Source organism: Cricetulus griseus, chromosome 8, assembly GCF_003668045.3.
Source record: "Cricetulus griseus strain 17A/GY chromosome 8, alternate assembly CriGri-PICRH-1.0, whole genome shotgun sequence".
Lineage (NCBI taxonomy): Eukaryota > Metazoa > Chordata > Mammalia > Rodentia > Cricetidae > Cricetulus > Cricetulus griseus.
In genome coordinates this window covers 98980932-98994782 of record NC_048601.1, presented here as the reverse complement: position 1 = coordinate 98994782, position 13851 = coordinate 98980932, and the positions used below count along the sequence as shown (strand labels likewise).

Here is a 13851-nt window from a genome sequence, read left to right as displayed (position 1 = left end):
ACAATCACAGAATGCTTCTTCTTGGGAGAACATTCATTTGCATTCTATCTAGTAAACATATCTCCACTGTAGATTTCATCCATAGAACAAGACTTTCCCAAAGAGGTAAAACCATTACATCAAAACCAGGCTCAGGAGCCTCATGGGTGAATTCCTACAAATATGTAAGCAAATAACATGAACAGAAGATTACCACAGCTCAATGCACTGTGGAGTCAGCACAACCGTAATATACCGTTTACAGAGAGGCTGTGTGTGTGTGCCTTTGTATTGTGTGTGTGTGTGTGTGTGTGTGTGTGTGCCTTTGTATTGTGTGTGTGTGTGTGTGTGTGTGTGTGTGTGTGATTCTCCAGATGAGCTAATGATTTTTAGACAAATCTTTTCATGTTTCTAGAAATAGACAGCATGCAGTTGGTATTTGGTGACTACTAACCATCAACCATACCCAGGGTTTCACAGGAATATTCCAGAAGACTTCTGGATTCAGCATTGGATCTTCCCACTGTCACTCATTGCAGAAAATTATCCCAAGAAAGGCTCATGTGAGACAAGGAACTTGTCTTTCAACATCCTCCAAAACTCCACTGGAGTCTGTCACTGATGTGGCAATTCACACAAGAGACAAGGACACTGTGCCCCAAGCACTGTGCCGATTTAATTCTGTGTTTGGTTTACAAAATCTCAGTCTCTCTGTAGAAAGAACTGAGGCCATCAATACAGTGCATAGTGTATGGGTGTCTGCATGTTCCCTGTGTCTTCAGTAAAAACATCAGGCAGCTTCCCATGGTATGCACCAGAGATCCAACTCGGTAAGGCTCTTTGGCCTTCACAGAGAACAGCTGCCAAGAAAGTCAGGGTCTTTGGTGGGAAGTTTTTTACAAGGAGTGATATTTAAAACATGGTCACATGGGTGCCACAGCACAGATGTTAAGCCTTTAGAACACATGCCAGTCAGGAGCCACAACAGGCTGTGAACCAGGCCCATTAGCATTTCCCCTGTAGTCAATTGAATGCATATGATCTGTGGCTCTGATATGTCACCTCTGGCAGCCTGGGATCCCAAATCACCAGTTCTGATGAGCCAATTAGAGGTCTCCAACTGCTGGGGAATACCATTCCAATACCCGTCATTCCTTTTATTTTATTTTATTTTATTTTATTTTATTGGTTTTTCGAGACAGGTTTTCTCTGTGTAGCTTTGGAGCCTATCTTGCACTCGCTTCTGGATCAGCCTGGCCAAGAAGTCACAAAGATCCATCTGCCTCTGCCTCCTGAGTGCTGGGTTTAAAGGCGTGTGCCACTAAAGCCTGGCCTTAATCCATTTTCTTTAGGGTCCATTGCCTACTGCCCACTGCATCAGTGTTTTGACTCCATACTCTGCTTGAGAACCACCAATGGTTGTTTATAATTAATGACTGCATTTCTAGGTTTAGAGAACTCACTCCGTGTTCTAAAAATGCTGAGGACTTGATGTCTTTGAAGACTTGAGATACAATGACCATATATATACAACCCGCTGTCACATTTTACACTAGTGAGGGATCTGGTGGGTGATAGCAGAGACCTGCCATCACTGGGTGAATCCAAAGCCATCTGACACAAGAAAGTAGGTCTATACCGTGAAAATGGTCACTTAGGTTCCAAACTGGATTTGAACCAGGGACCTCTTGATCTGCAGTCAAATGCTCTACCCCTGAGCTATACCCCCACCTGTTTATAAATGTCTCATAGGCCCTCAGAACGTGCATGGCCACTCCCTGGCTGTTAGCATCACAGGTAAACTTGCCAGTGCTCTGCCATCATCTGCTTCCTCCTATGAGGCCCAGCCCTGAGCTGTCTCTGCACATGACTGCCATGTCCTCAGGAATGACTAGCATCCTCCTGCTTTAGATCCTAGCTAAGGCAGGGGCGTTAAATTCGGGAGTCCTGCAGCTCTAGCCTTCTACAACCCATCCAATGGAGCCATATGCAAACACACTGCCTGCTTAGATGTCCTTTGGATGTGAGTGGGAGGCAGGAGTAGGCAAAGGGAAAGTTCTCTGTCCACTGAGAACTCCTTGGTCAGACTCTCTGGGAGAGACCCAGTGTCTGTTGTGTCTCTACAATCTTTGTGTACAATTCTGACTGACACACTATTGGGTGTAATTCTTCCCAGAGCTATACCCCACTGGTACCAGTGCACCCACTTAATAAACTTCATCTGAGTGGTGAAATGTTCTAAATACAAAGTTAAATTACAGATCATCTCGGAGCTACTTTCCAGGAGCAGCCAGACCTGTCTGGTGAGATGCCCTCCTCAGCTCTGGAGTTTTCAGGCCCATACTTTTTCTTTGAATTTTTATTGATTCTTTTCTCATACAACGCATCCCAACCTCAGCCTCCCATCCCTCCAATGCTGCCAGTCACCCCTCATGCTCCTCCTTCCACTCAAGAACCACTGCTCCTCCATTTCCTTTCAGAAAAGGGGAGACCTTTTGGTGATATCAACAAACTCGGCACAATGAGATGCAAGGAAACTAGACAAAAACCCTCCCATCAAGGATGGACGGGGCAACCCAATAGGAAAAAATAAACTGAGAGCATGGGAAAGACTGAGAGACATCTTCACTCCCACTATTAGGAGACCCACAAAAACCCCAAGCTAAACAACCATATATACACTGGACCTAGCACAGTTCCCTGCAGGTGCCATGATTGCCTCTTCAGTCACTGGGAGCCACATGAGCCCTGCTTAGTTTATTCTGTAGGCCATGTTTTCCTAGTGTACTCCACCCATCGGAAAAGCTCACATGGGAAATGCCCACCCTCCACTGCCAGCCCAGTTCTGGGCTTTGTCTTCTTAGTTCTGACCACATGTTCAGGAGAGAGCATGGAGGAAGATAATTTATGGTATGACTTTCATTTATGGTCCCTGGACAATGTCTGTCTGTAAGGCTCAAGTTCCTGGAAATTGCAGAAGAATTCTATATCATAGTCCTTGCCTTCTCTTTAAAGGCTGCACAGCCAGAGAAACTAGATATATACAACAATAATGGAGACATTTAATAGGAGTAGGAGGGACATTGAGCATGTAAAAAGAGGCATCTCTGTTTATGATCAAAAGTGGATTAAACAGAAGACAATCCATGAACAGAAGACAATTCATAAATGAATTTATGATAGGGGGCACCTGGATTTGAACCAGGGACCTCTTGATCTGCAGTCAAATGCTCTACCCCTGAGCTATACCCCCTCTCTATCAGAAATGTTTAATAAGTGCTTTTCAACTTCATAGTATGTTCAACATTCCTAACTTATACTTTATACTTGGACATTCCGGCACCACTGCCTCCACAAACTCATCCCAGACAGGTGCCTCTCCAGTCTGCTGTTGTCATGTCAGCTCCTCCCACACACATATCAGCTTATGTGAATAGCACAATTGGGGACAGAGAGATATAAGCCATGGAAAAGGTCATTAGATTTACATGCATGACTTCAGTTATTCCCATGCTCTGAGTGTGAAGAGATCCTGCCTAACTTCTTTGGAGAACAATGTGGTCCCTGCATGTGACTTCATCTCTCCAGCCTATGGATGATCTGTGCGTTAGCCCCTGAGGGTGGTTTCTGAGTTGATGGTAAAGATTTCTCTTCAGGCCTGAGTTTATCATCCATGAGCTATGACAGCACAGCAGGAGGACACAGAGGGTCAGGGAATGCTGAAGATGTGGTCTCTACCTTGGCCTTCTGGTCTATCACCGCTACATAGACTCATTGCCATATGTTTTCATCAACATGTATGACACAATTCAATTATTGTGAAAACTCATTATTATTGTAAAACATTATTGAGAAAGAAGCACAAAGCCTCTACAAATTCTTCTCTTATTGCTCCTGTCACACAAAGAAAACCATTCTCTCTTCTTTCTGCACTTACATAAAATACATACACCATGGTATGCCTTATTCAATCAGGTCTAGACATCAGTAACTAACTGACTAATAGATCCAAAATGTATTTCCTTTCTTCTTTAATACTCTCTTTCCCATTAATTTCATGTCCCAAACTTTAGTTGATGGACCATCTATGTTTTTATCATGATGATTTGTTAACACTGTGTATGTTGAATGTGCATCATTCTAAACAGGAAGAAGTCATCTGGTAGAACTTTTGATATTCCTGAAGCTAATGTCAGCCTTATGGTTATACTATATCATTTCCTTTACACGTGTACATTTGCCACAGATCTTAGGTTCTCTATGAAATACTTTAAGAACAATTTTCCATACATAGGTCATCAGATAATGAACATTTCTACTTTGTCTTCCAGGAGTGACCTGGGCTCCTAATCCTTTTGTTCTGGTTGACCCCAAAGGTCTGTTGGATGATAAAGGCCCTGTGACTTTCTTCACCTTCACCATGAGATGCTTCTTTACCACCATCTCTTCTGTGAGGAAGTCTCTCTTTCCCAGATTCCAAGTTCTCCAATTTTTTTTCTTTGTTTTTTTTCGAGACAGGGTTTCTCTGTGGCTTTGGAGGATGACCTGGAACTAGCTCTTGTAGACCACGCTGGTTTCGAACTCACAGAGATACCCCTGACTCTGCCTCCCAAGTGCTGGGATTAAAGTCGTGCACCACAACAGCCCACCTTCTCCAGTGTTTCTTAACAAAATGACATTCCTTCTTTTGGGAGATGAACCCTTTGTGTGAAAGGTAAATAGTAAGAAAACTTCTAGCCCTTGTGTCCCTCGTGTGACCTATAATTCTTCCCACACTCTATGCTGATAATCTGGACATTTAATTTAAAGATTTTTCATGAATAGTGTAGCTGTTAGAATGAGAACAAAGCCTATAGGTTCATGAGTTTGGTTTGTACTTGGGGACTGTTTAGGAAGGATTGGGAGGTATGGACTGTGGAGGAGATATGTCACTGGAAGGGGGCTTTATGGTTTCAAATCCCATTTCAGGCCCAATGTTACTCTCTGCCTCCTTCTTGTGGATCAGATGTTAACTGTCATTTACTGTCTCTGTGTGATGCCTGTCTATATGGAACCATGTTTCCCACCATGGTGATGATGAACTAACCTCAGAAATTGTAAGCAATCTCCCCTCAATAAGTGCTTTCCTTACAAGTTGCCTGGATCGTGGTGTGTTCATGGCACTAGAAGAGTATAGTAACTATAAGGACCACTATAATAACACATAATAGTAAGTGAGCAATTGATATCAGGTCCTGAGTTATTGTAATGACAGACTTGACCATGGTGTTTGTTGGAGGATTATGGAAGTATAAGGGACTTTGGTTTAGAAAAGCAGATGAATGGGTTAAGTGGAGGTTCATATGCCATGCTAATCGGAGCTTGGGAAACATGCTCAGAGCAATGTGGTTGTAGAGGTCCAGCTCAAACAGCTTTAGAGAGGAAGAAACTTAGTCATCATGATGTTTTGGCAAAGAATATGCCTGCTTGTCCTTGTCTTAAAAATCTGCCAGAGGCTAAAGTGCAGAGTTTTGGACTAATGATGTCAGAGGAGATTCCAAGACAGCTTGTTGTTGACTGTGGCATGTGGTATTGCTCTTCACTCTTACATAAATCTACAATGAAAAGGAGCAAGAGGGGCAGAACAAAATACAAAATTGATGACACTGTTTCCTTGGAGTCATCCATCACCATTGGCTCTAAACCTCGTCTTCAATACAGAACCCTGAGACTTGAGTAGAAGAGTTTGATAAAGACATCCCATTTATGACTGAGTGCTGCAAAGTCTCTCATTTTCTGTACATTGTCCAGTTGTGGGTCTATGGTTTAATTTCCATCTACTATGAGGAGAAGTGTCTCTGATATGGATTGAGCAAAGCACTGATCTGTGGGTATAGCGATGTGTCATTAGGAATCATTTTATTGCCATGTTCATTTAGCAAAAGAAATATTTGTAGGTTTTCTCCAAGGACCTTTGCCCCAGTTAGTCTCAGATTCATGGTCATTTTACATTGTCAGATAGGTGTTCCAACTCACGCAGTGGGGCATAAACACATTTTTTAAAAGTTGTGGTTACGCTGGGTAGTGGTGGCACACACCTTGAGTCCCAGCATGCTGGCGGCTGAATCAGGTGGATCTATGAATTCCAAACCATCCTGGACTAAAGAGCAAGTACCAGGAGAATTAGGACTACACAGAGAAACGATGTCTCAAAAAAATAATAATGACAATAAATTAAAAGTTGTGGAGATCAGCAGTGGGACCCAACACACCCGGAAACTGCCGAACCTCCTCTGGCAGTTCTGTCTGCTTCCATGACAAGAGGACAGACATCAGAGTATTGGAACTGTTTGCATGAACCAGAAGGGAACCTTGGTCCCATAACCACTAGGAGAAGAAGAGACTCCTACTACACCCACCAGAAGAAAGGATGAGAAGAGGTCAATGTAAAAGCACATTCAACAACAGAAAACCCAATATGACACCACTGGAGATTAGGAACCTTACACCAGCAAGACCTGAACTTCACAATGCAGATGAAGCAGAAGAGAATGACCTTAAAAACATCTTCATGAAAATGATAGAGGACCAGAAAAAGGACATGAAAAAATCCCTTTAAGAAATGGAAGAAAAAATGAACACAAAATACAACATATCAACAAATCTCTCAAGGAAACAGCTCAAGATCTAAAAACTGAAATAGAGACAATAAAGAAAGCACAATCTGAAGGAATGCTGGAAATAGTAAAGTTTGGGTAAATGTCAAGAACTACAGATGTAAGCATAACCAACAGAATACAAGAGATGGAAGAGAGAATCTCAGGAGTTGAAGACACACTAGCGGAAATAGAATCATCAATCAAAGAAAATCTTAAGTCTATCAAATCCCTAACACAAAACATCCAGGAAATATGGGATACCATGAAAAGACCAAAGCTAAGCTTCTGTAAGAAAAAGGACACAGTCAGAAACACAAAAGGACAGCACATAGACTGGGAAAAGATATTGAGCAATCCCACATCTGACAGAGGGCTGATCTCCAAAATATACAGAGAACTCAAGAAGCTAGTCTACAAAACACCAAACAATCCAATTAAAAAGTGGGATACAGAACTGAATAGACAATTCTCAATAGAGGAATCTAAAATGGCTGAAAGACACATAAGAAAGTAACATCCTTAGCCATCATGAAATGCAAATCAAAACAACAATGAGATACCATCTTACTCCTGCAAGAATGGCCAAAATCAAAAACACCAATGACAATTTATGCTGGAGAGGATGTGGAGAAAGGGGAACACTTCTCCACTGTTGGCAGGAGTGCCAACTTGTACAGCCACTGTGGAAATCCGTATGGTGACTCCTCAAGAAAATGGGAATCAGTCTACCACAAGATCCAGCAATTCCACTCTTAGGCATATACCCAAAAGAAGCACATTCGTATAACAAGCACATTCGTTCAACGATGTTCACAGCAGCATTATTTGTAATAGCCAGAAACTGGAAGCAGCCTAGATGCCCCTCAACCTAAGAATGGATAGAGAAAATGTGGTACATTTACACAATGGAGTACTACTCAGCAGAAAAAAACCAATGGAATCTTGACATTTGCAGGCAAATGGATGGAACTCGAAGAAACCATTCTGAGTGAGGTAACCCTATCACAAAAAGACAAACATTGCATGTACTAAAATACGCATATTTTAGAAATAGAGTAAAGGATTACTAGCCTACAATCCACACTGCCAAAGAAGCTAATAAACAAGGAGGACCCTAAGAGAGAACATGGTCCCCTGGATAAGGGGAAAGGCTCAAGATCTCCTGAGCAAATTGGGAGCACAGGGAGAGGGGAGGTAGCTAGAGAAGGAGAAAGGGAGAAGAGAAGGGATGCAGAGGACATGAGGGAGCAGAAAGGTTGAGTCGGGGAAGAATAGAAGAAAACAAGAAAGGAGATACCATAATAGAAGGAGACATTTTAGGTTTACCGAGAAATCAGGCAGTAGGGAAAGGTTGGAGAGCTACAAAGATGACAGCAGCTAACAATCTAAGCAACAGAGGAGAGGCTACCTTAAATGCCCTCCTCTGATAATGAGATTGATGACTGTCTTATATGGCATCCTATAGCCTACATCTAACAGCTGGTGAAAGTAGAAGGAGACACCCACAAATAATCGCTGAACTGAATTGGAATCCAGTCGCAGAGAAGGACGGTGAAAAGCAAAGGGGTCCAGACCAGGCTGGTGAAACCCACAGAAACAGCTGACCTGAACATCAGGGAACTCTTGCTCCCCAGACGGATAGCTGGGAAACCAGCATGGGAATGATCCAGAACCCAGGAACATGGATTTCAGTGAGGAAACCATGAAAATCTACAGGACCTCTTGTAGTAGTTCAGTCCTTATCCCTAGCATAGGTGTGGACTTTGGGAGCCCATTCCACATAGAGAAATACTCCCTGAGTCAAGACACATGGGGGTGGGGCTAGGCCCTATCCCAAAGGATATGTTAGACTCTGAGGACCCCCTATGGATGGCCTAAGGGGGAGCAGAAAGGATATATGATGGGTAGGGTTTTAATTGGGGGGGGCGTTTGGGGACGACAAGAGGTAGAAGGGAACTGGGATTGTCATGGAAACCAATCCTGTTTCTAATACAAATAAAAAAGTTGAAAACAAACAAGACTGAAAAAAAAGTTGTGCTTACTCCTATAACATTCATGCCTATATTGAACCAGTGAGTCTTAGAAGCAGATGACTGTTATTATAGGAAACAGGGTTTTATCTGGGTGATATTGATGATTACCTATCTCCTCTGGTAATGTGTGATCTTCCAGCACCATGAGTATTTCTCAATATGGATGAGGAAGTTGAGCACCAGTTTAGCTTCTCCATGTTTACAACATAAACAAGTGTTGGCTTCAGAGAATCAGTCAACCCAAGATGCAGCAATCCCATCCTTAAGTATCTATCCAAAGGACTCTCCCTTGTACTGAAAAGGTACTTACTCATCCATTTTCATTGCTGCCCTGTTTATAATATCTAGGGAGAGGAAACATGCTGTACACCCATCAACTGATCATTGGATATTGAAATTGTGGGACATGTACACAATGGACTAATATTCAGACATTAAGAAAAATGAAGATTTCAAAATTTCAGGAAAATAGATGGAGCTAGAAAAAATCATCCTGAATGAGGTTCAAATAATTAAAAATCAAATATTGGATTTTTATCTGATATGCAGATGCAAGCTTTTAAACATTTGATGTGTGAGTTACATCTGAAATAACCACAGAGGTTAGGTACCTATTAAGCCACCATGTGGTCGGAGAGGATCATCAAAAGAAGGGAAAAGAGCATATAGCACTATGGAGAGATAATGGGAAATTAGAATAGAAGATTTAACCAGGAAGGTGGTTGGGAAAGAAAGGAAAGAGATGTACAAAGGGGAGAGAAAATTAGCACTGGCCTTTTGAAAACTGATATGGAAGCCTACTTCAATAGAGGTTTCCTAAAATATACACCTGTTACGATAAATCTTTCTGCCAAAGCCACCCGAGCCCCACCGCCACGTGTGAGCTTTATGGTGTCCGCCAGCCCGAGTTAGGCCCAAATGAATACAAAGAAACTTGTATTAGGTTCAATGCTGCTTGGCCAATGACTAGGATTCCTCATCTGTCAGCTCAGTCTCAATTATCATACATCTATATATTTTATAAGACTTATCTTATCGGACGCCTTATTGGCGTCTCTCCTGGCCAGTGGATCACATTGTGTTGCTGGAGAAGGAGCAGAGAGGGAAAGAGGCCCTTCCTGTTTCTCCTTCGCTTAAATGTGAGTCTCCTTGCTATGTCACTTCCTGCCTGGATCACCACTTCTCTACTACATTTCCCAGAATCCTCATTGACTCCTAGTCCTGCCTAACTTGTGGTTTCATTGGCCAAGCAGAACGTTATTAAACAATCAATAAGATAACCATACACAGAAGTACTTCCCCCATCATATCCCTATATCACATGAATTGAAATGCCACCAAATAAAACCTCCAGGGCCAGGAATCAGTTATACTTGGCTGAATATGTGGCCAATTGGGCTCCATGAACCCCAAGAGAATTGCCATCCATTCACAACCTGATGGTAAGACCCTATCATTGAAGGGAAAAAAGTTTCTTTGAAAGTATTTTCATTAGTTTTTGTGAATTTCATACAATGCATTTTGATCATATTCACCTTCAATGCCTGCTTTTAACTCCTCTTCACAGATCCATCACACCTTTACACCCCGAGCTTTGTGTCCCCCAATTTTTACTATCCCCACATTTATGGGTGTGGGGCCATCCACTGGAATATTGTTGACATACCATGAGTCACACCATTTAAAAAACTGTTCTCTCTCCTCCATAAACCATTAAGTCCTGAAGACCCAATTCTTGAGCTTGATTTTATAGGTGGGGCTGTAGGAGGAGCTGTATGCAGGCTTCTGGGCATCAGTGCTTCTGTCCCAGCTGTGGATTAGGATAGGAGGGAACAGGACATGAGGAGGAGGAAGAAAGGCGTGCAGTTGGCTCAAGGCTGGGCCTCACAGGAGGAACCGGAGGATAGCAGAGTAATAGCAAGTACACATTTCAGGTAGTAGACATACAGGTTCAGAGATGTTTATTAGATGTTCATGAAGCAGGTGGGGGTATAGCTCAGGGGTAGAGCATTTGACTGCAGATCAAGAGGTCCCTGGTTCAAATCCAGGTGCCCCCTTCCTACTGTATCTTTTAGATACAACAGACAAAATTTGAAGTACTGGTTAACATAGAGACAACCAATGTACTGTGTTCCTGGATTCTGTTCATGCTTGGTCCCTGGTCTCCTCTCTGAGAGGAGCTCATCCTGGACTCACTGTGAGACTCATTCAGTTCACACACATGTTGTGGTACATGCTTGCCCTCCAGCTTATCCTGGACTCACTGAACTGAACTGAGACTCACTGAACTGAGACCAGTTCAGGTCACACATATGTTGTGGTACAGGCTTGCCCTCCAAGACTGCACAGGGCTCAGTCAGTGCAGGAAGTCCGCAGAGAGGAGTCCTATCAGGTTGAGGAGTGGGATTCTTACTCTGGCAACTTTCCATATTCAACCCCTTGGGAAGGCCCTGCTGAACCCCCAGAAAGGGTGTGCCTTACATGCTACTCCCCACTAGCCTGTGCCTCAGCTCCTGCTCCTTCTGAGGAAAGACTTGATCCATGAGTTTGTCTCCTATTGAGACTGAGACTCTGAGGAACAGGAAAGTGCTGACCTCCCTTTGTGTCCTCAGCATGGCTCATGGTGACCATACCTTAAGGAGCTCCATGGGTGTTTGTTGAGTGAATATATGATGTTAAGGGCAGCCTTCTGATATCTTGGAGGACAGATAAAGTTCTCTCTGGGCTACAGCTTTGGCCCATTGAAAACCCAGACCCATCTTGTTTTGGTCCCTGACAGAAACTTATGTGTGAACTCAAGGAAAACACCACAGCTAAGTGTCCTTTCCAGGGCCAAAGCTCATGTCTTAGCACCCCTCAGAGAATGTGGGCATTGAGATGGCTGCCTAAGTGTGGAGAGGGGAAGGGAGGAGGGCAGACTTCAATAGAACAATCTTTCAGGCCAAGATCATTAGGAGCAACCAGTAGATCGTGAACACGTAGGGAGCCTTGGTGTGATGCCAGGGTGGAAGAGGTGCTAATGAGAGATTACCTTACCTATAAGTGGGGGTATAGCTCAGGGGTAGAGCATTTGACTGCAGATCAAGAGGTCCCTGGTTCAAATCCAGGTGCCCCCTTACTTAAGTATGATTTTGGTAGTTAATTTTCCACATTAATCATGGGGAGGACATCAATGAGGCATGGAAGTCTCCATTAGTTGAGGTGTCTTGAATATACTTGAGAGCCTCCCTCTCTGGGCTCCATACTGCAGTAATTTGATGGTGTGAACCAGGATATCTTAGTATCCTAGCAGAACTCTCACCCAAGGGCCCAGACACTCATGACTCTGACTCCACACTCTACCCAATAAGCACAATGGTCAGAAAATGAAGATGACAGAAGGACAAAGAAAGAAAATTTATCACAAAGGAAGGAAGATGTGGGCTTCACTCAGACTTTTGCAAGTACAGGTTTCAATGAATGAAATGTGAACTCAATAGCAAATGTTAAAGAAATCTAAGACCAATGGGAAGATTTTAAAAACCTAGGCTTCAAGAATTTATGAGGGTAGATAATTTTTCAACAGAAACTCTTGACACTAGAAGACAATAAGAAATATGTTTGGGGCTCTAGGACACTTCTCACCACACCACAAATGGTGGTGTCCCATCCCTGAAACTGGGATGATTTATTTGACAAGTATGGCTACTCAGAAAATCATATCCCCTATGTAGGGCAATTCCAGTTAATCTGTGGTGTCCCAGAGAGCCCCCCCCAGGACAGCACAGTCCATTGGCATTGCTCAATTGCACAAGAGAACTTTCTGAGCAAAACCTATGTGCTGAAGACACCACATAAAGTAGTCACAAGACATGGGGACCAAGTTGGCACTGACCACGAAGTTCCTTTCCTGTTGATTAACTTTCATCCTGCTAGAGGGTGCTTGCAAAGTCATCAATTGTCTCACCAAGCTGTAGACTCTGTGAACTGCAATAGTGACCTGCATGGCAGGTTATGAGTGTAACCACCACCTTTTGTTGGATTTGAGACCTGCTCCAAACAAGGAAATAGGTATGTGGTACTGCAAATTTAAGAACACATGGCAGGTATGGCAGGGTAGGCCAGAAGCAAATGTTCTTGGTCCTGACTTGAGAACCCTTCAAACAGATTCTCTGGGAACAGGACCTGAGAATGACCTCTGTCTCTAAGACACTCTGGGGATGATTCAGACTCATGGGTTGTTTATAGCTATTAATTTTACATTATAATTTTATGGTACCTAAATGGAACACATTTGATAAATCAGGCTAAAGAAGACAAGCCTCATAATGACCATGCCATAGCAGAATCACATTTAAGATGAAGGGGCCATTATACCCACCTTCTTGAGCAAGGATGGAGCAGCCTCCATTGTATCTCTTCTTCTTACCTATTAGTCTCCATTTGCATACACCCTCAGTGTATCAGAAGACGATAAACCTGAGAACTGAATCAGTCCTCAGAATTGTGGAGGAGTGAAAACCAGAGAGTCTATCATCTCAGGAACTTAAAATGGCCAGCAGTGTAGAGTCTTGAGTCTGGTGTTACCTGACATGTAGCCTATTGCTCTACCAGTGATTTTAGCCCTTGTCCCTGTGTAGACTCTCCTCATTACTGCATCCCTGCATTGCCTCACCAAAGGGCATAATATCCTATGTGACTCTTATCTCCTGTTTTCTAGGGAACCAGACTCACCAAGAATAAACAGTAGTATTAAGATGATATAAGGACACTGTAATCTCAAAGACTGTGTGTGTGTGTGTGTGTGTGTGTGTGTGTCTGTGTGTGTGTGTCTGTGTCTGTGTCTGTGTGTGTGTGTGTGTGTGTCTGTGTGTGTGTGTGTGTGTGTGTGTGTGTCTGTGTCTGTGTGTGTGTCTGTGTCTGTGTGTGTGTGTGTCTGTGTGTGTGTGTCTGTGTCTGTGTGTGTGTGTGTGTGTGTGTGTCTGTGTGTGTGTGTGTGTGTGTGTGTCTGTGTCTGTGTGTGTGTCTGTGTCTGTGTGTGTGTGTGTGTCTGTGTGTGTGTGTTTGTGTGTGTGTGTGTGTCTGTGTCTGTGTGTGTGTGTGTGTGTGTGTGTGTGTCTGTGTCTGTGTCTGTGTCTGTGTGTGTGTGTTTGTGTGTGTGTGTGTCTGTGTCTGTGTGTGTACCCAGAGGCATGCATGTATGCATGCATTTGTGATGTGTT

At 43.2% G+C, this 13851-nt stretch overlaps 3 non-coding genes across 3 annotated transcripts; 2 read left to right on the top strand and 1 right to left on the bottom strand.

Moving 5' to 3' along the window:
- Window positions 1-3160: 3160 nt before the first annotated feature.
- Trnac-gca lies at window positions 3161-3232 on the bottom strand. The gene has a single exon. It is a non-coding gene; the product is annotated as a tRNA-Cys (tRNA).
- A 7403-nt stretch (window positions 3233-10635) lies between these two features.
- On the top strand, window positions 10636-10707 carry Trnac-gca. Its single transcript has one exon. It is a non-coding gene; the product is annotated as a tRNA-Cys (tRNA).
- Window positions 10708-11694: 987 nt separating this feature from the next.
- Trnac-gca lies at window positions 11695-11766 on the top strand. Its single transcript has one exon. It is a non-coding gene; the product is annotated as a tRNA-Cys (tRNA).
- The last annotated feature ends 2085 nt before the right edge of the window (window positions 11767-13851 follow it).